Here is a 27,039-nt window from a genome sequence, read left to right as displayed (position 1 = left end):
TCTGATCTCGGATCATCAACAACATTTTTTCGCCCATATCTGAAACTGTTGCATTATTCATACACGTGAATTGTTGATAATGATACATTATCATACAGTGTCATCATCATTTGCAACGTTTCGGTAAAAGATCTGTCCAATTCGTAACGAAACGTTATGGTAGAATATTGCGATGCGCATGTTTCGTAATACTTCACACTACATGCATTTGTCGCAGGGTTACTCAGATACAAACTGCATTAAACTGGTTTTAAAACCGACACTAATGGAAAGCTTAGACAAAGGTCACTACGATAACATTTTTTTAAGTGAGTTGGCTAATTTTGTAGAAGTTCGGTTACCTCATGGTCGCACCTTGTATCATAGTTCTTTGTGACGTCATAAATTACTTCCTTAAATCAAGTTAACTCTTGAATTGCCTCGTGAAGCCCGAAAACCTGTCTCACTCGAAAGTGAATGCCTCATTGGATTACACACGCTTAGTGTTTGGCTACATGAAAAATACGTAATTATGCACGTTTCTGTTCATTTACACATTTCAGTGTGAGCCAGAACTATCTTGTTATACACCAACAAAAAATGTGACCAACAATTAGCAAATTAAAACAAAAACTTGGCAACTTGCCAGTATTGTTGGCAAATTTCGAAATGAAGGAATTGGATAAATTCTTTGTAGACAAAGCTAATTTAATAAGGTAGTAAGTCCTATTGTCGGACTTCTGAAGAACGAGAAGCAGGTATGAACATGCACTTTATTCTTTAAGTGTAGAATGAATATGGTTGAAAGTTTAAACTTTATAAGTTATACAATCATATTCAAATGTAATTATCTTTTTTCTCTTTTTTTCGTTTTCTTTCTTTTTCGAGAATATTCTAAATCAACTGATGGATAAAGGAAACATGATGCAAGAAGTAAAACAGTGTCTTGGCCTTGAGAAACAACGTTCCATTTTGTAATTTTGCTTAAAACAAGCATAATTTACAAAATCACGTAGATCACGTTTGAGATGATTGTATAATAATTTACAAATACTGTATTTACTCACGTAATGGGCGCTCTTTCTTAATCTACTACTGAAAAATCAAGCTGCGTAAAACATAATTTTTTTGATAAGAGGCCTTTTTGATTTGGGTTTTGTTCTAGTATAAGCTAATTAAGAATAGAGAACTTTACTATTTTATTGCAATTTTGAAACATAGGTCTAATCTTGAATTATCAGCAATTAAATTTATGAGAATCATAACAAATGCAAAATAGATATATAAAGATATCAGTATCTCTTAATTGTTAAATGAGCGATGCGTTTTTCGTGCATCTTGATGTTGCAGTCCCAACTACATGACGCGTAGGATCAGGATCTAGAATTTCTTTATAAAGCATGTAGTAGACTTACTGGTAAATGAACAGTACCGTGGAATGCGAGAATTGACCTTGGAGAAACAACTAACAATCTCTTAGGCATTAATTGAAGTGGAAATAAATTATTACTCGTATTCACAGATTCGTTATATAAAACATTTTATAAAAAATAAACTCAAAACAATAATCTAACATGGTTTCTTTCTTATCACAACAAATCCACAATAGGCAGGTATGAGGAAAGAAAACTTCTGCCTTACTGAAAAAGTGCGTATATAGACATATCAGCGTAATGTTGTTGGATATTATATAATATTAAAGTTCACCTAAGCACCTCTATGGAACTCGAAAGCCGCATTCGCAAAATGCCTCCATTGACTTCTATCCTTAGCCAACTGGATCCAGTTTCTACCTTTGTATTCCTGTTTCTGCAAAATTCATCTTAATAATGTCCTCCCTTGTATGTCTGGGTCGTCTTGTGTCTTTTTCCGATTGGGTTTCCAGTTAAAATTTTGAGAGCGTATAGCGAATTTCAATTCTGGCTATACGACCTGCTCACTGGAGTCTCCTAGAAGTAATAATCCTAAGAATGTTAGGTAAATAGTATTAATTACGCAGCAGTTTCTCGTTACGAATTTTCCGCCGTTCCCCATTCCCGTCCGTTTTGTGTCCGAATATGTTTGCCTCAGGACTTTATTTTCAATTACTTTCAGTTTGCATTCTTTCCACAAAGTACTATCAAAGTTTAACGAAAATAAATAAATAAATAAATAAATAAACACCCGAAAATGAGATATACACCAACCGATAGAGCTTATTCAGCTGAACAAAATTAGATGGGTGAGTGTAAATTCTTAGGCGTAGTTTTCGATAAAATCGAGAAAAACTAAACCTTTTTGTAAACCTAAAAGTTTGATGGTGTACGATAACCACGCCCTTTACTAAGATAAAACTTAGTGCTGAAATATATCCTTATCAAGGTTCTCATTATGACAGCAGGTAGATGAGAATACACAGGATAGTTAATCTATAACATATAAAAATGAAAGTGACTATGTTTGTAACTTAATAACTCTTGAACTATCCGACCAATCTAGGTCAAATTTTCAGCATACATGAGGTTCGGGCCTGGGATGGTTTTTATCATTTAACTTTGACGGTGCAGTTTAGGGGAGAGGGAAGATATATATATAAAAACGATCGATATTAGTGTCGAATCCATAGTTTTTGGGGTCGCTGAGACGAACAGTGACATTTCCGATTCCGTTTAAATCTAAATTCATCCCCGCAACTTGGGGAAAGCGGAGATATATCTATAAAAATGATCGAAAATGACTGACATTAGTGTCAAATCCATAGTTTTCGGGGCTGCTGAGACGAACAGCGACACTTCCGATGCCGTTTAAATCCAAATTCAGCCTCTATTAGTACTTTATGTCCAAAATGAAAGTACTCTCACCGTGCGAAAAACGGATATTCTACTAGTTAAATATAACCCAAAATTATGACTAACTCTTAGTTTAGCTACAGTGTTGTCCAAAGATGAGATATAAATCATATTAAGTGAACAAAATTACATGTTTAAAGGTAAATTATCATGCGTAGTTGTCGAGAAAATCGAAATTTTATGGGGCTGAAAAGTATATCGTTCGTTGCCAATAATAATTGATAGTTTTTATTCTGCTAGAACAGAAATTTCATTTCTTTATTAATTGTTAAAAAAAGAAAAAACTGTTAAATAGCAAATTCTATCTGTTGTTTGTGTTCTAACAGTGAGACACATATTACTAACAGTGACGCAGTCACTATTTGTAATCCTTCAAAAATTAGGATGCGCAAATTACGTGAGCAAATATGGTATTTCTTTGGATAATAACAAAAGTATTTCTTTGAATCATATCTTTCTTCGTACAAGTTTTTCTTATTTCCTGATGTTTTCTGTTTAGTTTTACAAGATTTGTATGTTGTTAATGCATTTTGCATAGAGCTAATTCAATCAAAAACGACAATTTTATGAACATTATATATATATGAAGGCAATATTTTACACTGGTCATTGCCGAGGTTGTGGGTAGTGTGCTGTTTCTGTAGCAGTCGGGGAAAGTGATATCATATCCTTGTTACCATGGTGAACGGATCACTTTAATTACTTTGATTATTTACAAGGAAAGTATTTGGGTTGAAGCAAGCAACCATTACGTATCTCTGAATGTGCTAGTGATAGTGTCGTACGCACACGGGTTTGTCCACAAAGTTCGCTTGGCGCGAACTGGGATCGAAGGAGGACCCCATACAATAGAGGTGAACGCTCTACTACTGAGCCACTGCGACCCCTGTAAACGTTCAGTAGGTGGCACTGCACCTGTCTTCGTAGAAGCTAAACTCAACTATAAATGTAAGTGAGAACTGTCAATACAATGCTCAAAGCAGGATGAATAACTACATAATACAGAATGAAGAAAGTTGGTCATATGCCATAATTAGACATTCTGTAATATTAGGGCCGGACTCCACGCCACGTCACGTCGATGACACTTTCGAAGTTCACAGGTTCCCCCATGTCGTAGCTAGCGTTCTGCACGCGTAAATACATACTTTTGCTGATAGATGATTCGAAATGGCAGAATACTGTTTCATGATAAAAATATCTGTCGAGCATTGTATTGTTAGCATTTTTAGTTGAGATATCTGCATTTCGTTTAGCTTCAATGACTTCTGCAGTGACATCTACTAAACATTTGCAGAGTCATACAAAGAAACGACAAACACCAGCACATTCAGAGATACCTAACAATCCTATAAATATATTTTCATATAGATAAGTTTGTTCGAACCCAAATACTTTCCTTATTAGTGCAGAACAAGAATATCAGTTGGTTGTTGCTTTGTAATTCATTATTATCTCAACGAATACAGACTTCCGTATAAGATAATATAAAAGTTACTATACATACACTCTTAAAAATAAATATGGTGATGACACGGAAACATTTCAAAATTACTGGTTGGTTTTGTATTGCTTGAAGATAGCACCATATAGTCGAAGTTCTGCCTGTTGATAATAAAACTGTTGCCGAGTGTATCAGTTTGGTTGGATTGCAGTTAGTAGTAGAGGGTGTCCGGGAAATAGGGACGAATATTAAAGTGCTATAAAACTAATTAATAATATAAAATATATTGAAAATAATTTTCTTTATAAACACATTGAGTAACTTCTCCCATTTATGTATACATACACATTAGGTAATTTTCTCACATTTATGTATGAAAAATTGTATCCGACTTATGACTACCCAAGGCTCCACGGCAATGAGCAATGCGTTCATTGAAATTTGCGATGATGCGTTCACAAACATCTGGTGATGCCGTTAATAACCCTCTTAATTTCATCCTTCAGTTGTTGTATTGTCTGTGGTTTGTTCACGTACACTTTAGATTTCACAAATCCCCACAAATGTCACAAGGGGTAAAATCGCATGATCTGGCAGGCCATTCCTGATTTTCTCGCAAAGAGATAATTTTTTGAGGAAACTTTTCATTCAGCTGACCAATTGTTTCACGGGATGTGTGACAGGTCGCACCATCTTGCTCAAACCAAAAATCGTCATTTTCAATTTCCATTTCATCCAAAACTGGGGAAAAAACAATCTGAAAGCATGTGTTTGTAACGGACGCCGTTCACAGTGACGCCAACTCCCTCATCGTCTTCAAAAAAGTACGGGCCAATCACTCCTCCTGCCCAGAACCCACACCACACAGTCATACGTTGAGGATGCATCTGTTCTTCCACAGTCACTTGCGGATTTTCTGTACCCCAAATTCTGCAGTTCTGCTTATTGACGTACCCACTGAGATGAAAGTGTGCCTCATCTGAGAAAATTATTCTTGTCGTGAAGTTCTCGTTCTCCGCTTGTCGAGCCAATACCCATTGAGCAAATTGATGTCTCTTTCCATGATCTGTAGGCATCAACTCTTGTGTAAGTTGAATCTTGTATACATGCATTCTCAGATCTTTCGACAGGATTTCATACAGTAAACTTGGTGATAAATTCAATTGTTGAGCTCGTCGGCGAACTGATTTCATGGGGCTTACGGTCACATTGTCACGCACAACAACAATGCTTTCTTCTGTTCGAACAGAACGCAGTCTTCCAGTTTGCTTAAAATTTAACACTGACCCCGTGGTCTCAAACTTCAGGACCACCTTCCGAACTGATAATTCAGTAGGAGCAACATTGCGTCCAAGTCTCACACGCAAATCTCGAACGGTTGCTGTGGAACTTTCCTTGTTTTTGTAATAACTTTTAATCACTTGGATGCGTTGCTTTGTTGTCAAACGCTCCATGCCGAAATAAACACCAACCAACAATGCTCATCACACAGGCTACTAATCGGAAGGACAGAGGATAAACATGGTAAAACCACGGCTGCCAACCGTCATATGACAAAATGGTGCGAAATTCAAATTCGTCCTTATTTCCCGGGCACCCTCTAGTTGTGTGTTGAAGTTTAGCGTCCATGTCAACACCGAAGTAACGAGAAGTAAACCTACAATGTAAGGTGGAATCCGAACCTCTAATATGTTCAGATTTTAATGTTCCCCACCAAGAATTGAATGCGAGACTATGTGAAAGAAAAGGTCCACGTGCTAACTGTAAGACCAACGGAGAGGGCAGAATGCTGTTAGTATTACTGTCTGTCGGATAATTACATAATGGCTGTCATTATGCTAGCGATGTTTGTGCACTTTGATCAAGTTTTCAGTCATACTATGATTGGACTGTGTGCCACCACGTTCACCCAGGATATAACGAAGGAAAAAGTACACACTCATACATAAAGGGTTATGTCGAGGGTTCCTTGTAGTTTTTGAGAAGTAATTCTATGCTGTTCATGCATATCAGTGTGTTCCAGTCCATTTTATGTGTTAACGTAGAAGGAAAATACTTTGAAACACATTCAGTGAAACCATGTACCCTCTATATGACGAATGAATGCATTTGTTTATGGAGATAAGGAGGCAAGTGAAACGTTGAGAGGGCAGACATGGATGGTTTTCCTTATTACAGTGTGGCAATTAGGAAACGAGGTTAATATTTTTGCTGCGAAGTTAAGTTTTAGCACGGAAGTTCTTCATAGTGGTGAATCGTGCTTACGACCTTGGGAACATGTGCAGAAATTTTCAGGTCGGTCGGTCATCAGCGCGTGACGTGTCTTAAGTGTAAATTAATGTGATACTCTATTGCCATTTCAACAAATGAACAAAGAATGAATATCAAGTTCTGTGCGCGCTTAGGAAAAGCTCCAACGGAAATATTTGAGATGTTGAAAAAGGTTTATGGGGACAATTACCTTGATTATGAATGGTAAGAGGTTCAATGGTGGGAGGGAGTTTTTGGAAGATAAAGAAGAGTCCTGTCAGAATAACTGAAATGATTGTCAAAGTTCGGGACATGATTTTGAATGACCGAAATGCAAGTCTGAGGGTAATATCATATCTTATGGGGATGAATAAGAACACTGTTCGCCAAATAATAACGGAGAACTTAAAGAAACTTAAGTTTCATTCATTTTGGCGAAAAGGCCGTCATGAAGTCCATGAAAACATTTTATACACTGCTATTTCAATCTTAGTTTATGGACGTTGTTCATCTTTCAGAAACATACTGTTATGGCGTTTCCCCCTTCCTTTACTTTACGGCAGGGCTACTTTTGACTGAACACCACACAGTCGTTACAACTCACCACATTTCATCGTCTCATATCAGGTACGGAACTTTTGTGGTGCTGAGACAGCCCCCTGATGTGAGAACAGTGTTGTCTCTACTTTTATCCAACCTATATAATATTCATACTTTTACTTCAAATACGTACTTTTCTTCACTTTTAGTATACATACTTGAGCTAGAATACAATCTGCAGGAAGATCTTAGGTCTCACGTTCAAGATTACTTTAAATAAAGATGACAGAGACAGTATGCATTTTAGGGAACTTTTATTTTGGGGAGGAGTATAATCGATATATATTTACAGTAGAACTAAAGTTATAACTTCTCTCGAGCATCTAAAACTATTTCTTTTATTAATGGAAGGCATTTTTTAAAGGACGTAACAAAGTGTTCCTCAACACAAACAGCAGTCTCGCACGAGCAAAACTGTAATGGCTTCCCTATCTTATCAGTTTTGGTGCTATAACTGATAGGCCTGGTTGAGCCTATTCTGAAGTCCAACTCTGCTTTTGAATATATTGGGTCCGCAGATAGCTGATTTTATTGATAATTTCAGGGAACTCTTCCTTCGTTTGCTTATGTTATGATTTCAAAGAAAATAAGGTCAAACTTAACCCCGAATTCTGTCGAATATGTAACTTATTATTATTTAAAATAACATAAAGCTTAGATTTTTAGTATTTCATAAGAAAGGAAATACTGAATGACTTCGCGACTGTGAGTGTTATTATTTTTCATGATGAAATAGGCCATGGTTTGAACAAAATTTGACAAATTTCCTAGTGTTCCTTCTTTAACCATTTTTGCATTATAATTTAGAAATTTAAGTGCGCTTTGTAGTGGACAAACACAATGTACGTGGGTTTTCTCGGGGTTCTCCCATTTCTTCGCACTTTCTTCATTTTGTTCATTATCATCTTCATCATCGTCTCCCTTAGCCTTGAAGCATAATTGTGGGATTATATTTTAAAAAATGTAACTGATTACTATAGAAGAAATGTGTATTTTTGATTTGTGTATAATTTTTCAATAAGTGAAGGCAAGAAGAATATTTCAAGTTATCGAACAGGTGAGTAATATATTTTCATTTACATCTTCAGCTAAGTAATGTTTTTTTGGTAGATTAATTCTTTGGTTTCATGTACTAATATTAGTGCAATTTGTTTGAAAGTCTATCAGTATTTAAGTTATTCATAATAAGATAAATAATTTATGTTCTTACTTATCTTACTGTTCTTGCACATCGTTACTTTAATTACCATAGTGTACGAAGTACGAGGGTTGTTTTTTTCTCAACCTCCGTTAAGCCACCAGACGAGAGTAACGTGAGATGGTAAAACGTGGATTAGCCAAATTTATTAATTGGAGATCGCACATTCTCCATATCAAAAGACAGATTCTGGTGTTTAATTATTGAGTAGCAAACGTGAAATCTTGTCGAGTGCAACCGAAGCGCCCGCCAAGTCTGAACCTACGTAATGTAATTCGATTTCTCCACGCGGAAGGGCATAACACAGCCGCCAGTAATCGTCGACTGACTAAAGATTATGGCGAGAACTTTAAGTGAGTGCTGTGTGCACAAATGCTACAGAGAGTCTAAAGAAAGACTTACTGGCATACACAACGAGAGAAGCGAAGGGTGGAAATATGTGGCGGAAAACGACCTTGATGAACACGTGGCATGAGGTTCGTGAAAGGAGTAGAATATTGCAACGGGTTTCATCATATTTACAAACACCACGTGCTACAAGAACCACTAAACAGCGGACGGATGCCATCTCCGAAGAAATACAAAGAGGACTCCTTCAACCCCTCCATAGGCTTCGCCTCCAAAACTGGCTACAAAAGAGGACGCACAGGGACAGAAGATATCAGTCTCTAACTGACCAATTCCTGCCTTTCTTTCCAAGCTGCTCTGGGCGGGAAAGACTTTCTAACCTTACCTCTGTGCTGCTACTATAAGAGATTCCTTACCAATCTCTGCGCTGTACTGGACAGAGATACTATCTTACCTCTGTGGTGCTACGAGCAAGAGGTTCCTAACCAACAAACTGCAAGACCTCCGCGCTGCTCCGGGCAGGAAGTCCAACTTATAGAGAAAGGATTGTTAGATACATTACTTATTTATAATTCAGTGTATAAACTGTTTAAAGACTTTTGTAATAAAAAGATAAGGGATAAACCCGTATACCGCTTCTCTACCATACATTACAATATGGTTTCTGGACTGTCTGATCTTGCAATCTCAGGGAACTCAGCGTTCGCCTGGAGAAATCGAGTTACATCACCTAAGTTCACACTTGGCGGGCGCTTGGGTTGCACTCGATACGTTTTCACGCTCGCTACTTCACAATGATTGATTGGCAAAGTCTGTCCTTTGGTATGGGGAATGTGCTATCTCCAATGAATAGATCTAGCTAATCCTCGTTTCTCCATCTCACATGGGAGTCTACTGTGATGTCTTAACAAAGGTTTAAAAAATAAATAAATAAATAAAAAAAAAAAACAGAATTGTCCGTAGAAACTCTTTATCAATAAGAACTAAATTATAGTCAGTATGAAGGAAATGCATAAGAACTGTTTTGAATTTCTTCCATTCACTTTTGATAAAGCACAGGTTTGCTGAAAAGTCTAACTGGTCTTTCAGATCTTGTTGGCATAAATATGAACTCAATCAGAATCAGAGATTAAAACGGATTAAAATGCATATTTAAGGATTTAATTGTTTCCGTTCATATATGCCGAACGATCATGACCGTTTGAAATTGTAGTGTAACGTGAACGAAATTTACCATGCTTAATAGCATGCCTCTCACGGAGCAAAAGCACGTAACAGAATTAATTAATCAACCGTAACACCAGAATTAATCACGAGTTATAGGAAAAAGTTCAGATCACAACGGATTTTTCATTTTCTCCAAATTAATTGAATTTTTTTTCATGTCTCCAACAATTGACATTGTAAAACTTATCGAAGGTATTAGCGGTTGTGTTCGAATTTACGTCTTTCTCGAAATTCACCCTCTTATAACAGTGAATTTTCTCACCCATCTGCCGAGCGTGTAAGTAAAATGGCAGATTTTTTTTTTTTTAATAATTCAACACACCGGGCCATTATTGCTCAACATTATCCAAATAGATGCTTCTAACACAGTAGTAGTACAACAATGTACTTAATAAATTCATTAGGAAGCCAGGGAACAAGGAAGATGCAGATGCTACTATCAATACAAAAATGTGCTAAGACCTTTGGACTGTTTTCTTATATCATACGAGAAGCTGTTGAAAAGTTCGTAGCCTTACCCAGAAGGAGTGCACATGAATGACGAAATTTTAGTTATTTTACATACTCCCCCCGAACACACTTTCTTGCACAGTGCTCAAATTTTTGCAGACCAGATTAAAAAATTCTGAAGACTGTTCCTTGTACCATTATTCCGTAGCACAAATAATTTTCTTATCAAATGTAAAATGGCGTCCTTTCAAATGCTGTTTGATTTTAGGGAATAAATAATAGTCTGATAGATTTATATATATATATATATATATATATATATATATATATATATATATATATATATAATTCGTTGGTGAATGTAGGGTTAGTTGAAAATGTAGATTTCCTTACTAGGCGTAGGTAATAATAATAATAATTTTTGTAAAGTCGAATTATTATTTGCCTTTTATCTATAGAATATGATATTCTTTAAAAACTGTTTGTGAGTATAGAACTTGACTTTAAGATTTCACTGTAAAGTTTAGTAGATATTCATTAATTTAATATGCTATTAAGGTAGATTGAGTTTTCAAGATACACAAAGACATTCGATCACTGAAAAAACTTGTTACTAGTAAAATTTAAATAATGTATTGAAACATCATACTAATAAATTCATAATAGTAGTACATGAGAAAATTTTACTAGTCAATCTATTTTTCCTTCACATATCCTCTGTAAACACAAACTGAATGAAAATACAAATATTGACAAAGTGCACTTTTGCATTCTTTGAATTTTCATCTTAATAGCATCTTGGAAAGTAATTTACCGTAGTTTTATTCTTAAGGTATGTAATGGAAATATTTTCGTCTAAGTTTAACAACAATGCAGTTTTAAGAAATTAGAAATATATATATATTTATTTTATCTCTGTTGATTGGTCTTGTCATGCGAAGAAAGTGACATTGCGAAATACACGTAGTAATTACAATGTTACTATTTCTCCAATAGTTATTTAACTCTGTGTTACACAAATTCACTCTATCGCAGCAGAAACGAAAGCTTGTCAAGGAATGCTACCTTGTAGAAATTTAATCGTATCAAGATTGTGGAAGATGACGTATGTTCTTAAATTGCAGTTTTATATTCTTCTCCCATGTCCTTGGGGGTCTATTCAAATGTCTGACTCCCAAAGGTTTTTCAACTACATTATATTTAGACTTCAACTTCAACCCACATTTCAACGTTTCGATTTAATCAGGCACTTGATATTCTGCGACATACCATGTGGAATTTCACATTTCTTACTTTCTTTGCTCAAGTATGTGTGTGTGTTTCTTTTGTTCTCAAAATTGAGCTCGCTTACCTTCAGACTAACTATTTCTATGTTGTAGCATCTGCATCATTTTGAAATAACTTGAACTGGAAAAACAAATCACTGAACTAATAATTGTGTGACAGTTTCGCCAACTGACTGAACATACTGGCTTCTTCAGACAATAACTTTCGCAAGAATGCTGTAATGTAATAGACAAAATTATGTTTTTACACTCACTCATATCTTCTTCGATAGTTCGTAATATTTTCTTCTTCAATGATAAAAGCTTTATAAAGATTTTAACGAGAACTTAAGATATGACTCTTTTGGTGTACTCAAGACTGTATTGCTCACTCCAAGTGAGCTTTGTGGTGGACAAACACCATGTGCGTGGGTTTTCTCGGGGTTCTCCCGTTTCCTTCTACTTTCCTTATTCCACCATTTTATCCATTCCTCATCACCATCTCCTTTAGCCTAGCCGGCATAAGCATGGGAGGATTTCATTTCAAGATTGTATTGTAGAACTGAGAAACCAAGAAACCCAGTAAACTGACTAGGCAAAGCTAGACATATACTAACAAATAATATGTGCTTTTCATGTAATGAGATTATGGATACGCAGAAAAAAAGCTTTAAAATACAGTAGTTGCAAAGCTTCTTAACAATGTATATATTCAATTGGAATTTTCATCCATCACTTGTTTACTAGTTCTTTTTCTCTAACATTTGGATTTCAGAAAAATAAAATATTCTGTTCTGTTTGTCAAACCATCCATGACATTGATATCTATGTGGATTTTTTTTTTTTTTAATTTTTTTTACCACATATCTTTTCTTTTAACATGTGGAACAAGTTTGTCGCTAGGATCAAATCTGGCGAGAAGGGCATTTTGGGTGTTGCTAGATTTCAAAGCAAGCTGGTTGGATAGCATCTGTGGTTGCTTCTGCCTTCTAACTTGGAGTGGTCTTGGAGCATCAGTAATTCGGAATTTTAGGGTAGTCATGAATCTGGATACTACCACGCCTGTTGGGCAAAGATATATATATAGATAGATAGATAGATAGATATATATAGATAGATATATATATAGATAGATATCTATATATATATATCTATATCTATCTATCTATCTATCTATCTATCTATATATATATATATATATATATATATATATATATATATATATATATATATATATATATATATAGATAGATAGATAGATAGATAGATAGATAGATATCTTTGCCCAACAGGCGTGGTAGTATCCAGATTCATGACTACCCTAAAATTCCGATATATATATAAAGAAAAAAAGCAGGATGTTTCACGTAATTTCTATTAGTAACCAGGAACTTCTAAAACAGTAGAACGAATTATCATTTAAAAATAATTTACAAAATGACAATACTAAAACATGTTTAACTTGATATATTCCAATTCTTAACATATTCTAGGCCAAATCTCTGTCACTGGGTATATGATAATCAATATTCCTTCATTATTTCATATCACTTTTAATCATAAAATAATTCTCAACGTTAGATTTATCGAAGATTCGTAGAATTCATCTTCTTTGAACACAATTTAAATAAAATATTAATCTACTAAGTGTATAACTTCACATACAGTATACAGGCCATAAAACTCCTCAGGTGAAAGACGATTTTGCCAATTCTCGGGCAGTGGATGTGGAAGCGATCAACGAACCACATTTCCATTATTCTACGGTAAAATACGGCAACGTAAGTTTGCGATGTCATTTGGAAAGGATATTGTAATGTCCATGTTTTTTGTGAGGCCACAACGATGCTGCGAAATTCGTCAACGTGTTGTAAGGAGGTATTGTACACTTTTTACCAAAATCAATTCTTTGCATTCCGAGTCGAAATGATTCATTCACATCTCATCTTCTGTCACATTTCGTGGGTAAAGAATTTGTGAAACCTTCTAAAATTGTGAACAGATGAAAATTGACCGGAGCACTAACTAGATATTAATAATAACTTGTGTTAGTTTCGGCAATTCATCACTGCCTTCATCAGACGCCTTAGACTTAGTTAGTGCTTTAGTGTCTAATGAAGGGATAATGCGTCTGTTGAATTGAAGGTAATGATAGATAGTCGAAACAGTATCACAATATATATATATATATATATATATATATATATATATATATATATATATATATGTGTGTGTGTGTGTGTGTGTGTGTGTGCGTGTGTGTGTGTGGTAAGTGCTTTCGGCAGGTTTTATTGTTCACAGTTTGTGATTCCTCTTCAAACATCATCAAATTGTCATGAGCAGCCTGGCACTGATACTTTTTTGAACCTCAATCAGTTTTTTTTAACCCATCTTCGTTGGGTGCCATAAATACTAAATTATCATTCAAAACTCAATGGAGCTACAGTTAGATTTGGCAACCATGTCTGCAACTGCCTTAATTGGTGAATCCTCTGTCACGGTAAATTGGTTGTTGCACACTATCGATTTTTCCTTGGGTAATGAATGTTGTAGATATTCCTCCACTGTCTTTATCTTCATATGGCTCACGTCCCCAAGTCAATTCCTTGTGCCATCTCTTTACTAAGGAATACGACTGTGTTTTATTATTACTAGGTGTGCTTCAAAAGGTGTGAACTTCTTACGATAATAAACGATGCTGGAATCACCACTGGGAACCTTTGTACCCATCGCTGGATATTGCTGTGTCCCAATGTTTCATCTCTATACACAGAGAGCAATTTGCGTCGAATGGGTGCATTTGAGTGATTGCCGGTCTTGTACAGGAATTGAATGATCAATATTGGTGAGTGCGTCTGTCTACTTTCTTGTAAACAGACGCACATATACATATATACTAATCGTTACCCAGTATTTAAAATTATTAATATTGACAAGAGACAATTGCGTTTGTTATTCAACTTCAGAATGAATGACACAAGCAAAAAAAAAAAAAAAATCAAATCATAAAGAAGTTATGGCTAATTGTACAAAACTTTTTGAGCGCACTTGTAGCTTTCAACTATTTTTTTTTCTGGTTTGGTAATTTATTCTTATGCTTTCTTTGCACGCTATCCAGGGTTCGATTTCCAGTAGGGGTATTACCTCGGATACAAACCGTCGTGTTCGAATCTCACTTTGAACAATGAGTCCTGTCTCATATGGCTTGATGCTGAAAAAGAACGTTAACTTTCAATTAATCGACCAATTAAACCTCAGTTTATGGATCTGTTTTTACCATAAAATACATACACATACACTAACCTTTACCACTATTTAAAATTATTAGTATTGACAACAGACAATTGTGTTTGATGTTTATGCTTATATTACTAAAAATTCTAATAATCAGAATAACAGTTCAAATTGATATTGAATATATTATTCTTAATGACTTGAGTTGAACTAATTCTCCACTTTTTATATTTAAGAATTATCGCTAATCGAATATAAACAAATCTTTACAGAGAGAAACTGCCGAGGAATACTTTATCTTGATCAGAACGAAACTAAAAGCCAAATTAAAAAAGTTCGTACATACCCGAAGAAGACACCAATCTTCATATTGTCAATTTAACATCGTAGTTTTCTCAAAAGTGGGTATTATGTTGTATCGTCAATACCCTGGACAACTTTGACACAGAACTCATGTATTTCCATTCCATACCTTAAGTACTGTAACTGAAGTGTAACTAATTATTTTGCATATATATGCTAGAATATCGTGATTCATACATCTATCATATCGATATCCTCTTTTCTATCACAGGTGTTCAGAATTCACAGAAATTTAATCAGGACTTGGTCGACCATTGTTTCATGCAGCGGACCATCAACATGTCAAAGAAGACCACACTGGAAAATTTCTTCCGTGGACATCTGAAAAATTGAGTTATTGTGATTAATTGAGATACGAAGTGAAAATTCAAGATAGTCGTTGATATGCTGGATATTTATCCCTAACAAAGAGCTGCAATAATTAGTTACACAGTTACAATACAATGTTGGAAGGAAATAACGGGAACACGAATTCATGACACATACTCAACTTCAAATTTCAAAGAACTCACGTTTACTATAACACATTTCCAATATATAAACAAAAAGTTTCGAAACAAGTCTTGCAATTTTCATTTTTAAAAGTGGGAGATAAAAACCTGTGCAATTTAAACTTGGGATTGTGCTTCAATATCCAAAAATATCAAATAAGTAACCGATTTAGTTGAGTGTCTAACGTGATCCATAATGCAGATATAATCCGATTCACCTGATTGATTGGTTTTGAATTTAATGTTGCTTTACAGCACTGAGGCTATGTGAAACATGGACACAACATGGAATTCGAACCATATAAGCTCACATCGTCTGTTAACCTGAAAATACGGCAGAGTATATCAGACAATGTACCCCTAACGATATTTGCATGGTAGAAACATTTAGTGTTTTGTGTCTACTAGTTTAAAAATTACAAAACCGTATCGAGATAAATGACCCACCCAATATATGTAACACTAGAAACAGCTTACAATAAAGTATGGAAGTGTTTTGGGTGAAATTAGATCAGGAATTATCTTTAAAGTAACCGTCCCTGTATTCTGTTGGTTTCACTGAGGGAATATCCTGGAAAAATACTAATCAAGATGGAGCCAAGCGCAGAACTTTACGATTGCAAAACTTGTAGAAGCGTAGCCTTCCATTAATCCATTATTATGTAATGTACTATAATCTACCTCTCGGCAGAATGCATGGACAAAATATTTTTTAAGGGAAAAAATAAGTCTAGTAATCGTTCTGTTACGGACGGGAAAATGATAAGCGAAGAACTTAACACAAAAATTAAGAAAAGCAGATTGTTAATATATATACTGTATATATGTGAGATTTTATACACTATCATTTATTGAAATCAATGTTTCATTTCAATTTCACTATCACTATCACTATCATTTCAATAAATGTTCAACAAACATTTATTGAAATCAATGTATTGAACTATCAACTGCTGTCAACTTTTGACTTTAGCGTCAGCGTAATGTGATGATTTAAATATTTAGATAAAAACGAATCAACTCATATTTGCTGAGATAATCTTTCGTGTCCGAAATCAACTGTTTAAATGAGGGAGAATGCAATATGCTTGTTATATGATAATTATCAATATCATATTTTACATTAGCGAATCTTAGCTACTGATGTTATATTCTATAAATAAAATCTTTTCACTTTCTCTGGATTCTTCTAAAATAAGTGATTACACCATTGACAAAATTTCTTACGTTGATTACGTAAAAATTTCATTATTACGTTGATTTCTGTGTTTGTATTTATTGCGCTATGTTTGCACTGCGATATAAAACCCAGGATTAGTACATTGAATTAATTGTTATATTTGCAATTCTCTCTGTCTTTATCACGAAAAAAAGTTTGTCTAGCACTATTAAACGTGAGGCACTTTCTCTTAACGTACTGTAGTGCTCATCTTATTTATACCATTGAATATGTGGTTTTAATCACTTTCAACAAACATTTAAATAATTAAAGTACACACTAGTAGTAGAAATCAGAAATCGTTACTCAAATTAAACTTTGGCCTGAAAAAAAGAAGATTAATCAATTTCAAATTTTGCCATTCAAATTTTTAAAATTAAAAGTTCTCAAGTATATATAGTTCCGTTTCTTCGTAATTAACTTACTTTAACACGAATTTACCTGAATATTAAATGAACCTAAGGATGAAAACTAAGACAATGTGAAATGTTTACCGAAAAAGGGACACTCAACTTAAAAAAAAAAAAGTGAAATAAGAAATTGTATTTGAAAAGAAACACTAGGAATTTTGTTACGTACAGATGAAATATGCAGAATAATAAATAATGTGAATGAGAAGTAAGAACTGACTAGTGTTGAGACTTTAGTGCAAATAAATAAATACGAATTTGAAGATATTAAATGGGAAATGAGAATGCCATTGGTAGAATGTTTATTACACTCGGCAAGACGTAGGCCCTATTACAGAGATGGGAAGAAGGTAGTGAAAGGTGATGATCAAGTATGAAAGAAATGGATTTGAATACTGTTATCATTGATTTTAAAAAATATATGTGTTTCAGAGGTGAAGATAATAAATTATTCGTAAAAAGTAAAGGGTTTTTCTTCTTTGAAAGTATTTTCTTTCGTCTATTAAACTTGTAAATTCATAAGCATATTTAAGAAAACTATGAAGACATTGACACTTCCAATAAAATTAGGACATAGAACTAATCACTGTCATACTATAAAAAATAAATATATAAAAATGAATTCACCTTTAATTGATCGAATGAATAATTAATTGGAGTAAAATTTGTTTTCAGCACCGAAACTATATGAGACGAACCACTATTTGAGTTTCTATCCGAGGCTTTGTACCCTCCAGTGAATATTATACCTGGATACACGCGCATAGAAGTTTCTGCCTGCGGCTAGGTAACAAAGGGGAATAAATTCTACTTTAATCTTTAGCTTCCATAAACAGTGTGATGATGTTGAATGTTTTTTCAAGCTTCTTGTCTGCAACAGTTTGCTTCAACTGAAGCTCTTCCTAGTCCGTTATATTTCAATTACTTTCTGCAGAGGGTATTTGTTCGCATTTGTATTTGTTCGCATATTAATTAAATGAAAAGAAACACAAGTCTGTCAAAAATGTACTTACCTTTGTCAAAACCACGCTTCTCCTCTTCCAGTCTGCAACTCGTTACTGGCGGTTTATTTTTCTTCCTACATACATCATGTACAGTCTGTCAGAAAAGTAAATGTACACAACGGCGTAACTAAGGGCTTGGGTGGCAACCCGCAGACTACGTGAAGTGGGGCCCCTTCTCTACGTCCTACTTCACAATTTGAAGCCCCCCGCAATTTGCAGGGCCATTATTTACGCCCCTAAATGTACACCTGTTTTATGAGTCTGGCATTCCCGCACCAGCCATGGAGAATATGAGAATTAAATCAATCAAATGTTTACTGACGGGCAAGAAGAAAAGTCTAATCTGAATAAGACATTGCAGAGGAGCACAAGCTGTGAATACGAATAGTGCATAGTGTAAATAAAGGACGGCATCGAAAGAGAAAGCCAGAAACAGCTGCTAAACGGAGAAAAATAACCGAAGTGGGAACATAAAATACAAATACCAGCAAATACGCCAACAAGTAAACGTTTGTCAAGCAATGATCTTGGTGTAGTGGTTAAGGTGCTGGCTTACAACGCAAAGGACGTCAGTTCGAATACCCTGCAAGGAGATTTTTTTAAAAAAAATTGTTAATAATGCATACAGTTCATGAGAGATGGTAAAAGAGCTTGTATTTAATCTTTCGTAGCAATTATTATTGGTAATGTTTAGTTCTGATAATACTTTTTGTCTTTGCGTATTGCTTTTATTCTTGTCTTCATTTCGAAAGAGAAGAATATTCGAACAAATGCCACCAAAATTCCTCTTATTTTGAATGTAAACACCATTTGTAATTAATAAAGAATAAAAATTCAACGTTCCGACGTAGCTGCAAAAAGTAAAAGAAAAATGGAAGTGGAAGTGTTCAAACCCATACTTATGGCCATTAAAAATATAATCACTACATGCCTTAAACGTCTCGACTACGATTTCTACGTTGAGTACTGGGATGCTTGTGTTTAGGTTAGGCTGGTCAATATGTTTTGCAAAGAGGCCCGGTTTAGCTCTGACGAAGCACGGGTGCGAGGCACTTTTTCCGATCATCACCCTCTGAGACAAAAGCCATTTTCAGTTCGAAAGTTTCTGTGTGTGTGTGTGTGTGTGTCTATCTATCTATCTGTATATATATAACGCTTTTTGTGAATGCCATAACCACCCACCACTCACCCACTGTGTCGTTAGGGATTACAAACACTACATTAACAGCTATCACTTCCGTGGGTTGTATACTATGATCACATGTTCCTTCTTTACTGGAAGTCGACAATGTTCTTACATATATTAGTTATACCTACATGCTATGTAATACATGAGGTATTTAGACCTACATGCTCTCCATATAATGTAATAAAAGGGTCATGCTGGGAATAAGAAACAGAACATTCCGTGGACAAAACGGAAACTATTGGCATCAGAAGAAATATTTATCTACGAGGCATGTGCAGTAATATAATTCAGAATAGTTACTGTTTAGTTCACTAAATAAAGAAAGGGATATAGAAAGCAAGCATGTCGCGTCAACGAGATCGACCAGAGTTGAAAGAGGCGGGAGCAGATGTGTAGCAATACAACAACTTTGGTTAAATTGATAATTCGTTCTGTATCCTGTAATAGATAATATCACAACTTTATGGGAGAGCAGAGAAAGACTTACTAACACTATCATATAGAAAGTTTTACTAACCCGATCATATAGATACAAATGGATGTAACTGTGAGTACTACAACTTGGATTTAACGAAAGCCATTTAGACATTCAGTGGTTTGTAGGGTTGTGTATTCACTAAAACATAAGATACAATACAATACTTCATACCTCACCTTGCAGTAGCTAGATACATGCAATCTGGATAAATAATGAAACTCCTGTCGGATTTTAATACATGACGTATTGCAGGATACAAAATGCTTTGCATTACTTGTGTGTTTGTAGACAGCTATTAGTTTAGTGTTCTGAAAGGTTGTCTGTAAACTAGGGATAACCAATTCCGGAAGTTTTACTTTCCGGACTCCCGAAAATAAAACAAGACAAATTCTAAAACTCGCAAAATTTCGGAAGTCGAAAAAATCCGATTTTGGAAAAATTTAGGAATTCGGAAAAATGTGGAATTTAGAAATTTCTGATTTCGTAAACACTCCAGAATTCGGAAAAATCCGGATTTTTTCGAATTCTGGAACTTTTCTGAATTTCGGAACTTTCTAAATTCCGGATTATTTCCGAATTCAATAATTTTCCGAAATCCGAAAAGTGAAATTTCCGCTTCCGAAAAATGAATTTCTCTCAGTTAATATGTATTGTGGCGGACATAAGTCTTTGACCAGGTAATGGCGACTGCTTTGAAACAAATGCACAGTATGAGAATTATATCTGTCATATCTAGTTTCGAGTGGAGAAGAAACAAACTTGTGAACCAAAGGTTTAAGAACAACTCAAGTTATTAATATAAATTTTGCCGAAGATTATTCACTTATATCATCATAAAAGAAATACGAAAGACGTTTTGAATCGAAGAAATAAAACATACAACTTTCCAAGCGGAGGCAAAGAAACCTAACGTAACCAAACTAAAGATTAATTGTTTACCGCGTAGTGATCGCGGTTCAGTGGTCAAGGTGCTTGATCAGTAATCTGGAAGTTCTTGGTTCGAATCCACGTCGGGCAGTTTTCTTTTAATTTAGGATTTTTGATTTGATTGATCGGCGATGACATACGTTTTATTATATTCAGATATTTGAATACTCGAATGTTTCAATACTTGAACTATCAAATCTTCAGGAATAATAATAGTAATAATATTATTATTATCTCGTAGAAGATTAAAAGCTAGGAGCTAATTATCGCTCAGGGCATACCATTACAAGCAGAAACGTGACATTTGGAAATAATATTTTGGTTTGGTTAATGTTGCCCACGAGAAGAGGAATTTTTCATCTCGTTTCTAAAACAAACATAATAACATGAGAATTAACATTTTACATTCGAGACGGGACAAGGCTAATTCAAATTATCGTATTGCTTTGGAGATGAGAATCGAGACGGGACAAGGCTAACCCAAATTATCGTATCGCTTTGGAGATGAGAATCGAGACGAGACGAAAAGTATCGTAAACATTTCTCGTCTTGTCTCGATTCTCGAAATAGTGTATGTCCATTCTTTAAACAACAATTGGTCTGTAGACTGAATCTTATCGGCTATTTTGTTACTTTGTATTTCAGAGCTCATTGAATTAAGGTCTGTGTAGGTACTTTTGTAGCAAAGCTTTTATAATTACATCTGCATATCCTAAAAACTAGTTTATATATTTGGTCTAGGAATTAATTCGTGCGGTTGGTACACACACATTGAAGCTGTAGTACAAACACAAAATACATAAATACCTTAAGAAAAATATTGTCCATCGCTAGCCACCACTTTCGCCCATCTGTCAGGCAATGTACGGATTCCGTGGCGAAAGAAGTCCTCATCCTTGGAAGCGATCCAGTCAGAGACCCATGTTTCGATATCTTCTGAAGAAGTAAACCGCTGTCCAATCAAATCGTTGTTCATGCAATCGAACAAGTAGTAGTCCGAAGGAGCAACGTCTGGTGAATACGGCGGGTGGGGTAAAACTTCCCATCCGACATTTTCTAAATAGGTTTTGACCGGTTTTGCGACATGTGGGCGAGCGTTATCATGTTGAACAATAAGTTTATCATGTCTGTTCTCCCATTCTGGTCGTGTTCTGGCCAGAGCTTGCTTCAAACGCATTAATTGTCGTCGATAACGTTCTCCATTCGTAGTTTCACCCGGTTGCAGCAGCTCATAGTACACCACACCTTTCATATCCCACCATATGCACAGCATAACCTTTGCACAGTGAATATCTCGTTTTGGTTGTGATGGACCTGGTTCACCTGGTTTCACCCAGGCCTTTTTTCGTTTAGGGTTCTCGTAATGGATCCACTTCTCATCACCCGTAATAATTCGATGCAGAAACCCCTTTCTGCTCTGTCGTTGAAGCAGCAATTCGCAAATGGTTTTTCGTCTTTCAACGTCTCTGTCTTTCAATTCATGTGGAACCCAATGTGACATCTTTTGAATCATTCCCACGGCTTTCAAGCGTTTGGAGACTGTTGTTTGATCAACGCCTAATGCTGCTGCAAGTTGTTCCTGCGTTTGACACGAATCCTGCTCGAGCAATGCTGTCAATTCTTCGTCTTGAAATTTTTTTGGCTGTCCAGCTCGCTCTTGGTCTGCCAAGCCGAAATCACCACTTCTAAACCGTGCAAACCACTTCTGACACGTTCGCTCAGCTAGAGCATGGTCACCATACACTTCCACCAAAAATACGATGACTTTCAGTCGCACTTTTCTGCATGTTAAAGTAATGCAGCAGGACACCCCGCAAAAACACTTTATCAGGCACAAATTGCGCCATGTTCACTTAACTACAAACTGGTGTTGTTGACGCTTTAATCCACTGCCCTATACTACGAACGATACGCGATGACAGGGGTTTGCAACACATGTGTGGATACACGGAACTGTGGGACGCTCCGTTCGTTGCGCCATGTCTTGTCCACCCGCACGAATTACTTCCTAGACCAAATATATATAGGCGGAAAAGCGGACTATAGGGATTTTATCTCCAAATCTGAACTACATAATGACAGTTGATTTCAAGAGAAAATAGTAAACTACAATCTAGGTACTAGACAGGTTCCACCATAGTTGCAGTTGGTCAGTGTATCGGTGGGTGAAGTGGGTCGAGTTTTGTGAGTGGGTCGTGGATAACCGCATGTAACCCACTGCGACCCACCACCCACCGTGACCCACCTGAAACCACCACCCGCTATGACTTACTGCAACCCACCATGAACAACTCTGACACACCGACCAACTCTGCTCACTGCATTGTAGACAGTATCATATGACCATCGTATTTTTCTTCACCCTCGACCCTAGCCGTAGAAACTAAAACACGTTTCTGATTGGTTGCAGTTTGCGATTGTCCAAACCTTCTGGTGTATGTATTGTGTATTATAGTAGCAATAGAAGAAAATTGTCATTTTGTTGGAATTGATGAAGAAGAACATTGAAGAAGCAGTTGAGGTTAAATTTATACCATGGCAGTCAAGGCGGAACAAAATGAGCCATTCCCACGGGGCTTCTAACCCATTCCTACTACTACTATTGCTACTACTCTTACTACTACTACTACTTAAACAGTGGAATCGTATAGCAAAACTGCACACTTAAGGTAAGTAAATCACGTTTTTAAGTATTATTTTTTTTATAAAAATAAAAAAATCCTTGGCCCGGGTTTGAACCCACACCAAAAGCAATTATAATTACTAGCTCATTGCGCTAGTACGTTTTTTTTTTTTGTTTTTGTACGTTCGCCCACGAAGACCACCAGTAACAGTCATTTGATTTCTGCTATATTTATTGTACGTGGCGAGCAACTGATAACTCCAACTAACCAGAATCGTGTATTTAGCTCCTATGAGTAGGGCCGAGCGTGATTTAAAAATATGCTTCTGAACACTGATGAATTTGTCTACGATTTACTTTTAAGGCCTCCACTTCCCTTTTCATTTGTTGCTGTCTATTTACCTGAGATGAACATCTCTAAGTGACAAAATAAAACTTGAAGCATTTTTGGATATTTTTTTAAATTGTAATAAGAGCAATAGGACTTATACTACTTGGCTTTCGAGACACACAGCCTGTGAGTTTTTAGATTAGCTAACTACTGGAAAAAATACATTTTTGAATCACTTTAATATATAAATTATTATATAAAACATTGAATATAACTATGTGTGTCTAATCATCACGGCCAAATGGCAGTCAAATGAAATGACGTTTGGTATATAGTTAGGCCTTATTCCAAACTGGGATGTTACCATATTGGTTTCATTATAATAATTTCCTAAGGGATAGTGGGGATCCGAATTTTTGCGAAAAACATTGAGTATGTTACAAGCCGTTCAACTTACGGAGCTGAAATTCAGCATATTAACTCTATTGAAAATGAACAGAACGTCTTCTAGCATTTTGAAACTTCTCCTTTATGGGGAGAGGCGGCACTTTCTACATATGGTAAATTGATAGTTAGTTAGTTTGTAAAAATAATAGAAAATGATCGTTATTACTCTTAGTTGAGAAACAAACAATACAGTGCTTCGTATCATATATATCCATATATGCTTACCATGCGCTTTATACTATAATAATTGCTGAAGCTTATTTATTATATGGAGCGGTTAGAGCACAGGGCATCAACCCACACAAAGTTGTGAGAAAAATAGACATAAAATTTGTAATGTAAGCTTCTGCACTTCGGTCTACTTACCTTGGTTTAGGACTTTAAAAATTTCATCCATTTTTCCACTGAAAAGTATTGATAATTCAACAAGGTAGAACTTGATAATTGAAATTCATCGAATTTTACCCATGACAAACACTTTAGCATTTTATATCATAAAGGTCAGATCCATCGTTATTGTAACAGAGCGGTGGTTAAGCGATTGACCGTAGAAATTCAAACTCCGATTAGTTAGAATTTCACAACCTGCTTTTATTATAAGTGTAAACTCTTTAGTCGGTAGAGAAGAGGGCGTGGATCATGTGTCAGAGTTGATGACGATGTATTTCGGTGGATCAGTGGTTCATGTTGGGTGGTGGATCAGAGTGGGTCACGGTGGGTGGTGGGTCATGGATCAGAGTGGATCACGATGGGTGGTGGGTCAGTGGGTCAAGTTTTCATTGACTAACGACTCGGTTAACTGGTTTGGGTTCGGTTTAAGCTTGAAACAGAATGTGTCTGTTTATTTCAGAAAACGAACCGTAATTTGGTTGTTTTGTTTGAAAGCAGACACTATATTGTCACTTTTCAGAATATCCGTATATATTTTGGAAAAGTTCCAAACGATATGTAATGGTTTCGTTTTAGGTTAAGGTATTATGAGTCTGCTGTTTCACTTTTGAATGGAATTACGATTCCCCATGTCTTTTCTCTATATATTTTTAGTGAAAACACGTTAATGAGCAAAAGGAAATATAACTGTGTTTCGGTTCGGATTAGTTTGGGTTAACAGCTTGAAAATGTAATCTTCACGTTTAATGTCCGACGATTATGCCTGTTAGGTTGAGGAAGAGATGTACAAATTGGTGGAATGAGAAAGTAGGAGTGTCCCGAGAAAACCCACGAGCACGATGTTGTCCTTCTCATGCTTATTTGCCTTGGGAACGAACCAGATATCCCACCCATCAGATAGTTTAGTAGGCGAGGTCTTAATTTCGATTCCCGTTGGGAGAGCCTTTGAAATATTAAATGTCCTCGATATGTCTGTGTTCGTGTCCCTGTCATTCAAGCTTACTGGAAATAACTGTAAAACGAGAATAAGCGAATATAATAGAGATAAGTTACGTAGAAACTTTCGGGTGAATCAGAAAAAAGAGTGGTCTGAGGCTCCAGATTAAGGATTCGAATTACTCTTAAGATCACTTTGACTTGAATCTTACTTAACACAGTAGTTTTAGGGTCGTGGCTTGAGCATTCGTTTCGTAACTTACGAGTTCACGGATCGATCTCCTGTGAGGAAATTAGGAAAAGATTTTATCATTTACAATGTTGATATTTCTGATGTACATTAACATGAAAAATAGTCAATTTCTCTCGTTCTTGCAAGTTAAAGTTGAAACGACTTCCTTCACAGGGGAAATACTGACAACATGACGTCACAGTCTACAATCTCGATACGTACTCTCTGAAAACTCAGCGTGTTTAGCAAATAATTCACGAATACATAAAGTATGAGTCATAAATGTGTCTAAAACATTATTGTTGCATTATGAAATTGTACGCTCTTACTACAAATAATAATAATATTTCGTTTGCTATTGCCAACACGTTCCATATATTTGTGCAACCAAAATTTGTAAATAGGAACAGGCTCGTATCCAGGGGGGTCTAGGGGGGCTGGGACCCCCCTAAATTTTTGCTGGTCCCCTAAAAGTTTTACAGTAGGCTTGCAAAAGAACTATAATATGGTGATGAACTATTATATAATTGGATCGGGCCCCCCTAACTTCAGCCGGGCCACCCTAAGTTTTTGGGCTGGCTACGGGCCTCAATAGGAACTAATCATTTTTATATTTGTATGGATATTTCGTTAAAATATCAATATAACGCATACATAATCTAAAGTCTTTTACCCAAAGAGAGGGCGTTACTATATATCGTGATGAAGACAAATTCTAGTTAGTTTCTGTTCAGGCATTCGAAGGTTCGATTGTCGTATTGTCCAGGAGCTGATACCTTTCTCCCCTTTGTTTCCTTTCAAAATATCTCTTATAAGGCAATTCATCCTTATAGAGGGTCCAAAAAAATCTTTTCGCTTTTCTAAACTTCAGCATGTTTATTTGCATTTTAATTGGACGTAATATTTATTTAGGTTTCAAATATTCAGTAATAATAATAATAATAATAATAATAATAATAATAATAATAATAATAATAATAATAATAATAATAATAATAATAATAATAATAATAATAATAATAATAATATAGAAGCTAAATCCCGTATGAGGACAGATTGTATTAAAATTATAAAATCGCCCCTAGCATTAGACAAAAGTCACAAAATTGTCGGGATTCAAGAAAAGTGTCAGGATCATCAGGACATACCCTCTGCATACGTCCCTACAATTAGCTA

The 27,039-nt window shown here is 35.6% G+C and overlaps 1 protein-coding gene across 1 annotated transcript in view; it reads left to right on the top strand.

The window, feature by feature from the left end:
• The first annotated feature begins 616 nt into the window (after nt 1-616).
• LOC145681812 (uncharacterized) overlaps nt 617-27,039 on the top strand; it is a 48,894-nt gene continuing 22,471 nt past the window's right edge. Inside the window, exon 1 of the mRNA XM_081753419.1 lies at nt 617-737. The gene's annotated coding sequence lies outside the window, so the exon portion shown is untranslated. The remainder of the gene's footprint in view (nt 738-27,039) is intronic.

Source organism: Thermobia domestica, chromosome 3 (assembly GCF_964235325.1).
Source record: "Thermobia domestica chromosome 3, izTheDome1.hap1.1, whole genome shotgun sequence".
NCBI classification, from domain to species: Eukaryota; Metazoa; Arthropoda; class Insecta; order Zygentoma; family Lepismatidae; genus Thermobia; species Thermobia domestica.
This window is presented reverse-complemented; position numbering and strand designations above follow the sequence as displayed.